A 12,817-nucleotide genomic window follows, 5' to 3' on the forward strand; every position below is an offset into this window, starting at 1 on the left:
TCTCGCATATAATTTCAAACAAGGTGTTTAATTCGTTGTCAGTCATTGTTTCTGTTGTTGATACAACCTTGGAGAATATTAACGGGTGAGAGAGGCTTTCTAAACATCTAAACTTTTCTAAACTTTCTAAACCATCTCATTATGAAGACCCCTCCGAACTTCAGTGAATTCTGTAAGCGTTTCATTGAAATTCTCCCTTTGTTGGTGAAAATCAATGACTTCATTTTCAACATCAATCACCACCTTTGATAAGGATAGACTGCAAAAGAGAAAAAACAATAATTATTGAGAGGCTGTTAATGATGTTCCATATAAGACAATGAATAATTAATCGTGAGAACAAAAAAACTTACCTGTCTTCTGATAAAGCTTCATCCTCCATCCTCCAGAGAAACATAACGTGTGTTTAAAAAAGCAAGGTGTGGTTAGAGCCTTTATAGGCAAGGCTGAGTCATTGGCAAGGCTGTCATTTCCTGTGCCACGTTGGCAACAGGCTCAACAAAAGATGATGCAATGTTTCACCATAAATGATAGAACCAAGTATGAGCCAGACTAAACAGTGGAGGTGAGAAGGATTATTGATTCATAAAGGAAGAAAATCATAGGTTCATAAGGCTAGAAGGATTATAGGTTCATAAAGGAAGAAAATCATAGGTTCATAAGGCTAGAAGGATGATAGGTTCATAAGGTGAGAAGGATTATAGGTTCATAGAGGGAGAAATAGAGGTGTTTATGATTTTTGAAAAAGACAAGGGGGTAAATGACATTAGATAGGGATTTCCCATGTTAAACGGAGGTGTCCCAGAAGCAACATTTATCACCTACTAACACAAGTGCGAAAAGTGATTTTCCACACTAATACAAGTGCAAAAGTGGTTTCCTGCACCAACACAAGTGCGAAAAGTGGTTTTTCAACACTAACACAAGTCGAAAAGTGGTTTTTCAACACTATCACAAGTGCAAAAAGTGTTTTTTCCACACTAATACAAGTGCAAAAGTGGTTTCCTGCACCAACACAAGTGCGAAAAGTGGTTTTTCAACACTAACACAAGTGTGAAAAGTGGTTTTTCAACACTATTACAAGTGCAAAAAGTGTTTTTTCCACACTAATACAAGTGCAAAAGTGGTTTCCTGCACCAACACAAGTGCGAAAAGTGGATTTTCAACACTAACACAAGTGCAAAAAGTGGGTTTTCAACACTAACACAAGTGCGAAAAGTGTTTTTTCAACACTATCACAAGTGCAAAAAGTGTTTTTTCCACACTAATACAAGTGGAAAAGTGGTTTCCTGCACCAACACAAGAGCGAAAAGTAGTTTTTCAACACTAACACAAGTACGAAAAGTGGTTTTTCAACACTAACACAAGTGCGAAAAGTGGTTTTTCCACACTAATACAAGTGCAAAAGTGGTTTCCAGCACCAACACACGTGCGGAAAGTGGTTTTTCAACACTAACACAAGTGCGAAAAGTGGTTTTTCAACACTATCACAAGTGCAAAAAGTGTTTTTTTCCACACTAATACAAGTGCAAAAGTGGTTTCCTGCACCAACACAAGTGCGAAAAGTGGTTTTTCAACACTAACACAAGTGCGAAAAGTGGTTTTTCCACACTAATACAAGTGCAAAAGTGGTTTCCTGCACCAACACAAGTGCGAAAAGTGGTTTTTCAACACTATCACAGGTGCAAAAAGTGGTTTTCCACACTAATACAAGTGCAAAAGTGGTTTCCTGCACCAACACAAGTGCGAAAAGTGGTTTTTCAACACTAACACAAGTGCGAAAAGTGGTTTTTCAACACTAACACAAGTGCGAAAAGTGGTTTTTCAACACTATCACAAGTGCAAAAAGTGTTTTTTCCACACTAATACAAGTGCAAAAGTGGTTTCCTGCAGCAACACAAGTGCGAAAAGTGGTTTTTCAACACTATCACAAGTGCAAAAAGTGTTTTTTCCACACTAATACAAGTGCAAAAGTGGTTTCCTGCACCAACACAAGTGTGAAAAGTGGCTTTTCAACACTAACACAAGTGCAAAAAGTGGGTTTTCAACACTAACACAAGTGCGAAAAGTGGTTTCCTTCACTAACACAAGTGCGAAAAGTGGTTTTTCAACACTAACACAAATGCGAAAAGTGGTTTTTCAACACTAACACAAGTGCGAAAAGTGTTTTTCCACACTAATACAAGTGCAAAAGTGGTTTCCTGCACCAACACAAGTGCGAAAAGTGGTTTTTCAACACTAACAACACAAGTGCGAAAAGTGGTTTTTCAACACTATCACAAGTGCAAAAAGTGTTTTTTCCACACTAATACAAGTGCAAAAGTGGTTTCCTGCACCAACACAAGTGCGAAAAGTGGTTTTTCAACACTAACACAAGTGCGAAAAGTGGTTTTTGAACACTATCACAAGTGCAAAAAGTGTTTTTTCCACATTAATACAAGTGCAAAAGTGGTTTCCTGCACCAACACAAGTACGAAAAGTGGGTTTTCAACACGAACACAACTGCGAAAAGTGGTTTCCTTCACCAACACCAGTGCGAAAAGTGGTTTTTCAACACTAACACAAGTGCGAAAAGTGGTTTTTCCACACTAATACAAGTGCAAAAAGTGTTTTTTCCACACTAATACAAGTGCAAAAGTGGTTTCCTGCACCAACACAAGTGCGAAAAGTGTTTTTCCACACTAATACAAGTGGAAAAGTGGTTTCCTGCACCAACACAAGAGCGAAAAGTGGTTTTTCAACACTAACACAAGTACGAAAAGTGGTTTTTCAACACTAACACAAGTGCGAAAAGTGGTTTTTCCACACTAATACAAGTGCAAAAGTGGTTTCCTGAACCAACACACGTGCGAAAAGTGGTTTTTCAACACTAACACAAGTGCGAAAAGTGGTTTTTCAACACTATCACAAGTGCAAAAAGTGTTTTTTCCACACTAATACAAGTGCAAAAGTGGTTTCCTGCACCAACACAAGTGCGAAAAGTGGTTTTTCAACACTATCACAAGTGCAAAAAGTGGTTTTTCCACACTAATACAAGTGCAAAAGTGGTTTCCTGCACCAACACAAGTGCGAAAAGTGGTTTTTCAACACTAACACAAGTGCGAAAAGTGGTTTTTCAACATTAATACAAGTGCGAAAAGTGGTTTTTCAACACTATCACAAGTGCAAAAAGTGTTTTTTCCACACTAATACAAGTGCAAAAGTGGTTTCCTGCAGCAACACGTGCAAAAAGTGGTTTTTCCACACTAATACAAGTGCAAAAGTGGTTTCCTGCACCAACACAAGTGCAAAAAGTGGTTTTTCAACACTAACACAAGTGCGAAAAGTAGATTTTCAACACTAACACGTGTGAAAAGTGCTTTTTCAACACTATCACAAGTGCAAAAAGTGTTTTTTCCACACTAGTACAAGTGCAAAAGTGGTTTCCAGCACCAACACAAGTGCGAAAAGTGGTTTTTCAACACTAACACAAATGCGAAAAGTGGTTTTTCAACACTATCACAAGTGCAAAAAGTGTTTTTTCCACACTAATACAAGTGCAAAAGTGGTTTCCTGCACCAACACAAGTGCGAAAAGTGGTTTTTCAACACTAACACAAGTGCGAAAAGTGGTTTTTGAACACTATCACAAGTGCAAAAAGTGTTTTTTCCACATTAATACAAGTGCAAAAGTGGTTTCCTGCACCAACACAAGTACGAAAAGTGGGTTTTCAACACGAACACAACTGCGAAAAGTGGTTTCCTTCACCAACACCAGTGCGAAAAGTGGTTTTTCAACACTAATACAAGTGTGAAAAGTGGTTTTTCAACACTATCACAAGTGCAAAAAGTGTTTTTTCCACGCTAATACAAGTGCAAAAGTGGTTTCCTGCACGAACACAAGTGCGAAAAGTGGAATTTTCAACACTAACACAAGAGCAAAAAGTGGGTTTTCAACACTAACACAAGTGCGAAAAGTGTTTTTTCAACACTATCACAAGTGCAAAAAGTGTTTTTTCCACACTAATACAAGTGGAAAAGTGGTTTCCTGCACCAACACAAGAGCGAAAAGTGGTTTTCCAACACTAACACAAGTGCGAAAAGTGGTTTTTCCACACTAATGCAAGTGCAAAAGTGGTTTCCTGCACCAACACACGTGCGAAAAGTGGTTTTTCAATACTAACACAAGTGCGAAAAGTGGTTTTTCAACACTATCACAAGTGCAAAAAGTGTTTTTTCCACACTAATACAAGTGCAAAAGTGGTTTCCTGCACCAACACAAGTGCGAAAAGTGGTTTTTCAACACTATCACAAGTGCAAAAAGTGGTTTTCCACACTAATACAAGTGCAAAAGTGGTTTCCTGCACCAACACAAGTGCGAAAAGTGGTTTTTCAACACTAACACAAGTGCGAAAAGTGGTTTTTCAACACTAACACAAGTGCGAAAAGTGGTTTTTCAACACTATCACAAGTGCAAAAAGTGTTTTTTCCACACTAATACAAGTGCAAAAGTGGTTTCCTGCAGCAACACGTGCGAAAAGTGGATTTTCAACACTAACACAAGTGCGAAAAGTGGTTTTTCAACACTATCACAAGTGCAAAAAGTGTTTTTTCCACACTAATACAAGTGCAAAAGTGGTTTCCTGCACCAACACAAGTGCGAAAAGTGGTTTTTCAACACTAACACAAGTGCGAAAAGTGTTTTTTGAACACTATCACAAGTGCAAAAAGTGTTTTTTCCACATTAATACAAGTGCAAAAGTGGTTTCCTGCACCAACACAAGTACGAAAAGTGGGTTTTCAACAAGAACACAACTGCGAAAAGTGGTTTCCTTCACCAACACCAGTGCGAAAAGTGGTTTTTCAACACTAACACAAGTGCGAAAAGTGGTTTTTCCACACTAATACAAGTGCAAAAGTGGTTTCCTGCACCAACACAAGTGCGAAAAGTGGTTTTTCAACACTAACACAAGTGCGAAAAGTGGTTTTTCAACACTAACACAAGTGCGAAAGGTGGTTTTTCCACACTAATACAAGTGCAAAAGTGGTTTTTCCACACTAATACAAGTGCAAAAGTGGTTTCCTGCACCAACAAAAGTGCGAAAAGTGGTTTTTCAACACTAACACAAGTGCGAAAGTGGTTTTTCAACACTGCCACAAGTGCAAAAGTGTTTCCTGCACCAACACATGCGAAAAGTGGTTTTTCAACACTAACACAAGTGCAAAAAGTGTTTTTTCCACACTAATACAAGTGCAAAAGTGGTTTCCTACACCAACACAAGTGTGAAAAGTGGTTTTTCAACACTAACACAAGTGCGAAAAGTGGTTTTTCAACACTATCACAAATGCGAAAAGTGGTTTTTCCACACTAATACAAGTGCAAAAGTGGTTTCCTGCACCAAAACAAGTTGAAAAGTGGTTTTTCAACACTAACACAAGTGCGAAAAGTGGTTTTTCAACACTAACACAAGTGCGAAAAGTGGTTTTTCCAGACTAATACAAGTGCAAAAGTGGTTTTCTGCACCAACACAAGTGCGAAAAGTGGTTTTTCAACACAAACACAAGTGCGAAAAGTGGTTTTTCAACACTATCACAAGTGCAAAAAGTGTTTTTTCCACACTAATACAAGTGTTTCCTGCACCAACACAAGTGCGAAAAGTGGTTTTTCAACACTAACACAAGTGTGAAAAGTGGTTTTTCAACACTATCACAAGTGCAAAAAGTGTTTTTTCCACACTAATACAAGTGCAAAAGTGGTTTCCTGCACCAACACAAGTGCGAAAGGTGGATTTTCAACACTAACACAAGTGCAAAAAGTGGGTTTTCAACACTAACACAAGTGCGAAAAGTGTTTTTTCAACACTAACACAAGTGCGAAAAGTGGTTTTTCCACACTAATACAAGTGCAAAAGTGGTTTCCTGCACCAACACAAGTGCGAAAAGTGGTTTTTCAACACTAACACAAGTGCGAAAAGTGTTTTTTCAACACTAACACAAGTGCGAAAAGTGGTTTTTCAACACTATCACAAGTGCAAAAAGTGTTTTTTCCACACTAATACAAGTGCAAAAGTGGTTTCCTGCAGCAACACAAGTGTGAAAAGTGTTTTTTCCACACTAATACAAGTGCAAAAGTGGTTTCCTGCACCAACACAAGTGCGAAAAGTGGTTTTTCAACACTAACACACGTGCAAAAAGCGTTTTTTCCACACTAATACAAGTGCAAAAGTGGTTTCCTGCACCAACACAAGTGCGAAAAGTGGTTTCCTTCACTAACACAAGTGCGAAAAGTGGTTTTTCAACACTAACACAAGTGCGAAAAGTGATTTTTCCACACTAATACAAGTGCAAAAGTGGTTTCCTTCAACCAACAACAGGGGCGAAAAGTGGTTTTTCAACACTAACACAAGTGCAAAAAGTGTTTTTTCAACACTAACACAAGTGCGAAAAGTGGTTTTCCACACTAATACAAGTGCAAAAGTGGTTGCCTGCACCAATACACGTGCGAAAAGTGGTTTTTCAACACTAACACAAGTGCGAAAAGTGGTTTTTCAACACCATCACAAGTGCAAAAAGTGTTTTTTACACACTAATACAAGTGCAAAAGTGGTTTCCTGCACCAACACAAGTGCAAAAAGTGGTTTTTCAACACTAACACAAGTACGAAAAGTGGTTTTTCAACACTAACACAAGTGCGAAAAGTGGTTTTTCCACACTAATACAAGTGCAAAAGTGGTTTCCTGCACCAACACAAGTGCGAAAAGTGGTTTTTCAACACTAACACAAGTGCGAAAAGTGGTTTTTCCACACTAATACAAGTGCAAAACTGGTTTCCTGCACCAACACATGTGCGAAAAGTGGTTTTTCAACACTAACACAAGTGCGAAAAGTGGTTTTTCAACACTAACACAACTGCGAAAAGTGGTTTTTCCACACTAATACAAGTGCAAAAGTGGTTTTCTGCACCAACACAAGTGCAAAAAGTGGTTTTTCAACACTAACACAAGTGCAAAAAGTGGTTTTTCAACACTAACAAAAATGCGAAAAGTGGTTTTTCAACACTAATACAAGTGCAAAAGTGGTTTCCTGCACCAACACAAGTGCGAAAAGTGGTTTTTCAACACTAACACAAGCGCGAAAAGTGGTTTTTCCACACTAATACAAGTGCAAAAGTGGTTTCCTGCACCAACACAGGTGCAGGGTGGAACAGGTTGATGGTCACCAGCGCGTCCAGGCTCCAATCCGTTTCCGGTCCAGGCTCCGGTCCAGTGGACGAAACCCGGCAGGCAGCTCTTCAGTGTAACGCGAACAGACAGTTATAATGACGGGGGGAAGGCTGGTACTAGCGTACATAATAGTTGCACACTCGCGCCAAATGCCCCCTCTCCAAGGTCCTGCTTTGAGCTCCCAATGCCAACAAGCCCTCTCTGATCAAGCGCATGTACCCACGAGTTCATGTAATGTGCGCTCTCCCAATACGTCCTGTCAACACCAATCTTTCAACGAGTCCTCTCAAGGCGAGCTCTTCTCATCAGTCCTGTTGCCAAGCGCATGTACCCACATGTCCTCTTTAATGAGCACCGCTGCATAAGTCCTCTGGTAAGTCCTCAAAATCAGCGCACTTCCTTGCAGTCCTGTAAAAGGGCTTTGTGCTCGCGCTTTTATAAGTGAACCAGCGATCGCTCCGCCAGCCCAAAAGCCACGCCTATCAGGCGAACCTACTTCAGCCCTGGTTGGCTGGTCATCGCTTACCGGTCCCGCCCTGATGGTGGGTTGACGTGGCCACACCTCCATTCTTGTGCTCCGCCCCCTTTTTCCAGGCCTCACCTCGTGGCTTATGGCGGCGTTGAGCAAGCCCACGGGCAGCGAAGGCTGCTGCTGCTGGCCGAGGAGCGTACCAAATTGGGAGGGCCGTGGGGTACAGACAGGAGGGTGCGCTTAATGGCGTCGCTTGGAGAGGGAGGCTGTCAAAATGGACGGAATGGGGCCTACTCCTTATTTGATTGACACAATGCAGATTCAACTATTGGAAACATGGCCTTATCTATACACATACTAATGAAATAACTGAAGTTATTGTTGAAGTTGAAAACATGGCCAAACTAACACATCCGCCAAACTAACACATCCGCCAAACAAACATATGCGCCAAACTAAGACATCCGCCAAACAAACACATGCGCCAAACTAAGACATCCGCCAAACTAAGACATCCGCCAAACTAAGACATCCGCCAAACAAACACATGCGCCAAACTAAGACATCCGCCAAACTAACATATCCGCCAAACAAACACATGCGCCAAACTAAGACATCCGCCAAACTAACACATCCGCCAAACTAACACATCCGCCAAACAAACACATGCGCCAAACTAACACATCCGCCAAACTAACACATCCGCCAAACAAACACATGCGCCAAACTAAGACATCCACGAAACAAACACATGTGCCAAACCAAGACATCCGCGAAACTAACACATCCGCCAAACAAACGCATGCGCAAAACTAAGACATCCGCCAAACTAACACATGCGCCAAACTAAGACATCCGCTAAACGAACACATCCGCAAAACAAACACATGCGCCAAACTAAGACATCCGCCAAACGAACACATCCGCTAAACAAACACATGTCCCAAACTAAGACATCCGCCAAACAAACACATGCGCCAAACTAAGACATCCGCCAAACAAACACATGCGTCAAACTAAGACATCCGCCAAACCAACACATCCGCCAAACCAACACATCCGCCAAACAAACACATGCGCCAAACCAACACATGTGCCAAACTAAGACATCCGCCAAACTAACACATCCACCAAACAAACACGTGCGCCAAACTAAGACATCCGCCAAACCAACACATCCGCCAAACCAACACATCCGCCAAGCTAACACATCCGCCAAACAAACAATTGCGCCAAACAAAGACATCCGCCAAACTAACACATCCGCCAAACAAACACTCAATGCGACGCTCAATGTGTGAGAGAAAAGTACCTGACCGGTTGAATCTTTGAACATGTTCTATTTTCACGTTGACATATGTTCTATTGTCACGTTGACACATGTTCTATTTTCACGTTGACATATGTTCTATTTTCTCATTGACACATGTTCTATTTTCACGGTGACACATGTTCTATTTTAACGTTGACACATGTTCTATTTTCACGTATTTTCATTATTCTCATAATCGTTTGCACAGATATTTTCACATGTTTTGGAAATGTTGCTTTTGAAATGTCAATTTTGGAAGTCCATCACGTATTGCTTTTGGTAATTTTGGATTTAAAGGGGAGGATGTCATGTATGAAGCTGCAAATATTCACCGTTGTATCCCTACATTGTGACCGCGGGTTTATTTCCGTTTTTCCGGAAGTTACGGCCCAGCTCGGATGGCGCTGCAGTGAACCGGGCCTGTATCGGGAGAGTCAATAAACGTGTGTTACAATCGATCGTAGTCTGTCGAGATACCTTACACAACACGAGCGAGGAGCGTAATGGGGGAGGGGGTGGGAGTGAGGAGAACGTGCGTGGTATGAGGGGAACGTGCAGAGGAAGGGGAGAATGAGCGGGGAGCTGGGGGAGGAAAATGGGAGGGGAGGATGAGGGTTGTGGTATTGGGTTTAATGAAAGGGAGTGGTGGGGGCAGATGGAGAGTAGACAATGTGAAGATAAACAATGGGAAAGAAAGGTGAAAACGACGAGAAAAAGGGAGAGAAAGATCGAAGAGGCGCATGCGATTTGCACTTCTGGAAGAGGAAGATACTTCCGGAAGACTCTTCCGGTCGTTCGATTTGGACTCTTCTCTTCTCGGAAACTCTTCTACCTCTTCCGTTATCCAGCAGAAGAGGAAGAAGAGGCGGAAGAGAAGAGGTTATTGTTACGGGGTCCTCCCCTATCCTCTGGTCTCGGTCAACTTCCGAACCCCGAGTGGGTCCCCGGCAGAAAGATATGTTAGCCTTGGTTGGAATTAATCAATTATGAAACCCTCAATGAAACCATCAAATGAAACAATCAAATCAATAATGAAACTACACCAAGGGTTATGAACAAACAATAATATATTATAAATCACACCGGAATCACGACACAAATAATAATAGCAATTCACCCTACAATCCCTATCTGAAGATGGCACCACCTTATCTAGTCCTTTACCCAAACTCACGACACTCCCCCAATGTCTCTGTACCCCTCCAAGGCAAAGTCGATTCGCTCCAGCGATCGTTGGATCAATGCCCGATCAAAATCAATTGAGGCGTGGACGATCAAAGCAACCCAGAGGTCACGTGGTCCATCACCCAGCAATATAGCGGTGGAATGGAACACCTCCCAAAGACGCGCTCCGACGTACACGTTTGCGGTTCAATCAGCGAGTCTCCTTATAATCCTCCAAAAGCCACTTTCTGGCACAGCCGTCCCCGGCAACCCACCGGGGAATAATGACCGGCCGACGCGACAAAAACCTTTTCACTGAAGATAGCGCACGTGGCGAAATGGCGGACGGCTTTCCCTCGAGCCGGGGCTTTGAGGCAAGGATACTCCGGAACCTCAATGCAGATACCCGACTACCCAGGCTCCACAGCACTCCGGCGATATCACCTATCGCACGAACTTCCTTTCAAGGATGCAAAATTCACTCGCACTGTACGCTCGACTGCTCGGTCCGGAGCTTCAACAAAAACGTCTTTTCACGATCTCCTCACGCCTCTTCTTCTCCGTTCCCTTTGCCTTCCGGGTCACCATCCGATTTCCAGCCACATTTTACCAGGAGCGCTTTTAAACATTTTAACCACAATAACCCTTACTGAGAACCAACAATAATAATAATACCAACAATAATTAGGGCCGAATCCGTAACAGTTATACTGACGCAGCAAAACTTGCAAGTGAAAACACAATCTGTATATTTGCATCAACTTGTGATGTCGTGTCATCTTTGTCCAATTCTTCCATCATGAGCGCGAGTAATACATGTTTGGCCGCCATATTGCTTCTCTTCTGCCTGTTCGGCGCAAAGCAATTTTCCGGAAGAGGCTTCTGTCTTCGGAAGAGACCAAATCGCACACGCCTAAGGTCAGAGCAGTTCGAACCTCACCACACATGCATAGCCACCATATTGCCACACCCAAACACACCGACAGCCAGCAGGGGGCGCACGAGAGAGCCAGATACAGAGACACAGAGAGAGAAAACCCTGTTTGTTCGGCAATGTCGTCAGACCTTTTTTGGATGTCCGTGTGATGCTGCCCCTCCTGGCAAAAGGCAGAGGGCAGTAGGGGGTTTCACCATGTCACATCCCAGAGTACCACATGAGGGTGTTGTTGTTCTAGCAAATGTTGCTGATTTTCTATTTTTTTTTTAAATATGTGTCACTAGCAGTTACCCGGCGTTGCCCGGAAAATAACTATTTTTCCTTCACTCATTTTTAATGTTGCATCCCATTGATTGTTATCTCCACTTGCAGGTTTTAGGTGGTGGGAGGAAGTTCTGTCAAAACGCAAAATTTCCACCTCCATTTTCTGTAAAGGATCATTATTCATGAACCAGAGTGTGAAGCTCCTTCTCATATCTTCGTTAGAAGGGGTCTTTTCAGAATCATCACTGAACCTCTGACAGCCTCCACTTGTAGCTCGTTTGTAGTGATATTCCCCAGAATGATTTTTAAGTGTTCAGTAAGGATTTTCTTGATCATCCCCGTTGTGCCGACTATCACTGATACGATTTCAGCTTTCCTCAATTTCCAAGACCTCTTGACTTCATTTTTCAGCTCCTGGTATTTGAGCATTTTCTTGCTTTCTGAAGCATTCAGTCCAGTCATTGAGAACTGAAACCTCAATCTACAATGCCGTCTTTTCCTTTTGTGTTTGAGCACTATGGCCGGTTGTAATGCCTACACTTGATGGGATCATCTTTTCATGTGTGAGAACTTTTTTTCATTCTCAAGGATCGGATTTGGTTTGTGTTTCCATAATTGTTCTGGAACTGGAATGCTTTCAGATGTATGCCACTGGATTACTCTACAGACGCTGCCATGTCTTTGTGTGTACAACTGTTCCAACATGAGTATTTTACATCCTGGAAGGAGGTGACTGGTACAGGGTACTTTCTGTTTCTACCTCACCAAACCTACATTTGTCCAATTGGCTCAATCCCACCATTTTCTTATAGCCATTAGTGGTGTCCTTGGTCTTGGGCACTTAGGACTCGTTCTCCATCCCAATTAATTTGACCTCTTCTCAGCCATTCCGATGAGCCTTCCTTGTCGATCCATGTTCTGTCAAGCTCTTTTTTTTCAATCTTCCTGCTCTTTTGCCATTCTCCCATTTGTCAGAGTATATCTGCTGATATTTATTTTTGTAGTTTTTCCTTTTCTTGATAATTGGGGCTCTATTTGCTCGTTTCGTTTTCCCATGCAATATCTTGCACTCGCATCTGCTTTTGGAAGTTTGCAGCTAAAAGGACAAAGGATACCTTTTCTGATTTGTTGTTTTTCTTGCTCGTGTACAAATCTCATTCGATGGTTTGTTGAGCTTTTCACATACTCTGTTAATCCTACACACGCTGTTCTGTGCACTTAGTTAAGCTCCATGAGCCTCCTCCTTCTCATCTTATCAAGTATAACCTCGGAATGCATTGGTTTTTGTGGAACATCTTGTGCATAGTTAGAAGTTTCCTTGTTTTGGTGTGTCATCAGTCTAAGTTGTCTATGTTGTTGATTGTGGCCAGTTTATAATTGCACAGCTATACTGGAATACCAGTACTGAAAGTTGGTTTATACCTTTGATTTTTAGCTCACCTGGAACGTAGTTAAGGGGAGCTTATG

The sequence above is a fragment of the Myxine glutinosa genome, chromosome 10 (assembly GCF_964187855.1).
Source record: "Myxine glutinosa chromosome 10, kmMyxGlut1.1, whole genome shotgun sequence".
Taxonomy (NCBI): domain Eukaryota; kingdom Metazoa; phylum Chordata; class Myxini; order Myxiniformes; family Myxinidae; genus Myxine; species Myxine glutinosa.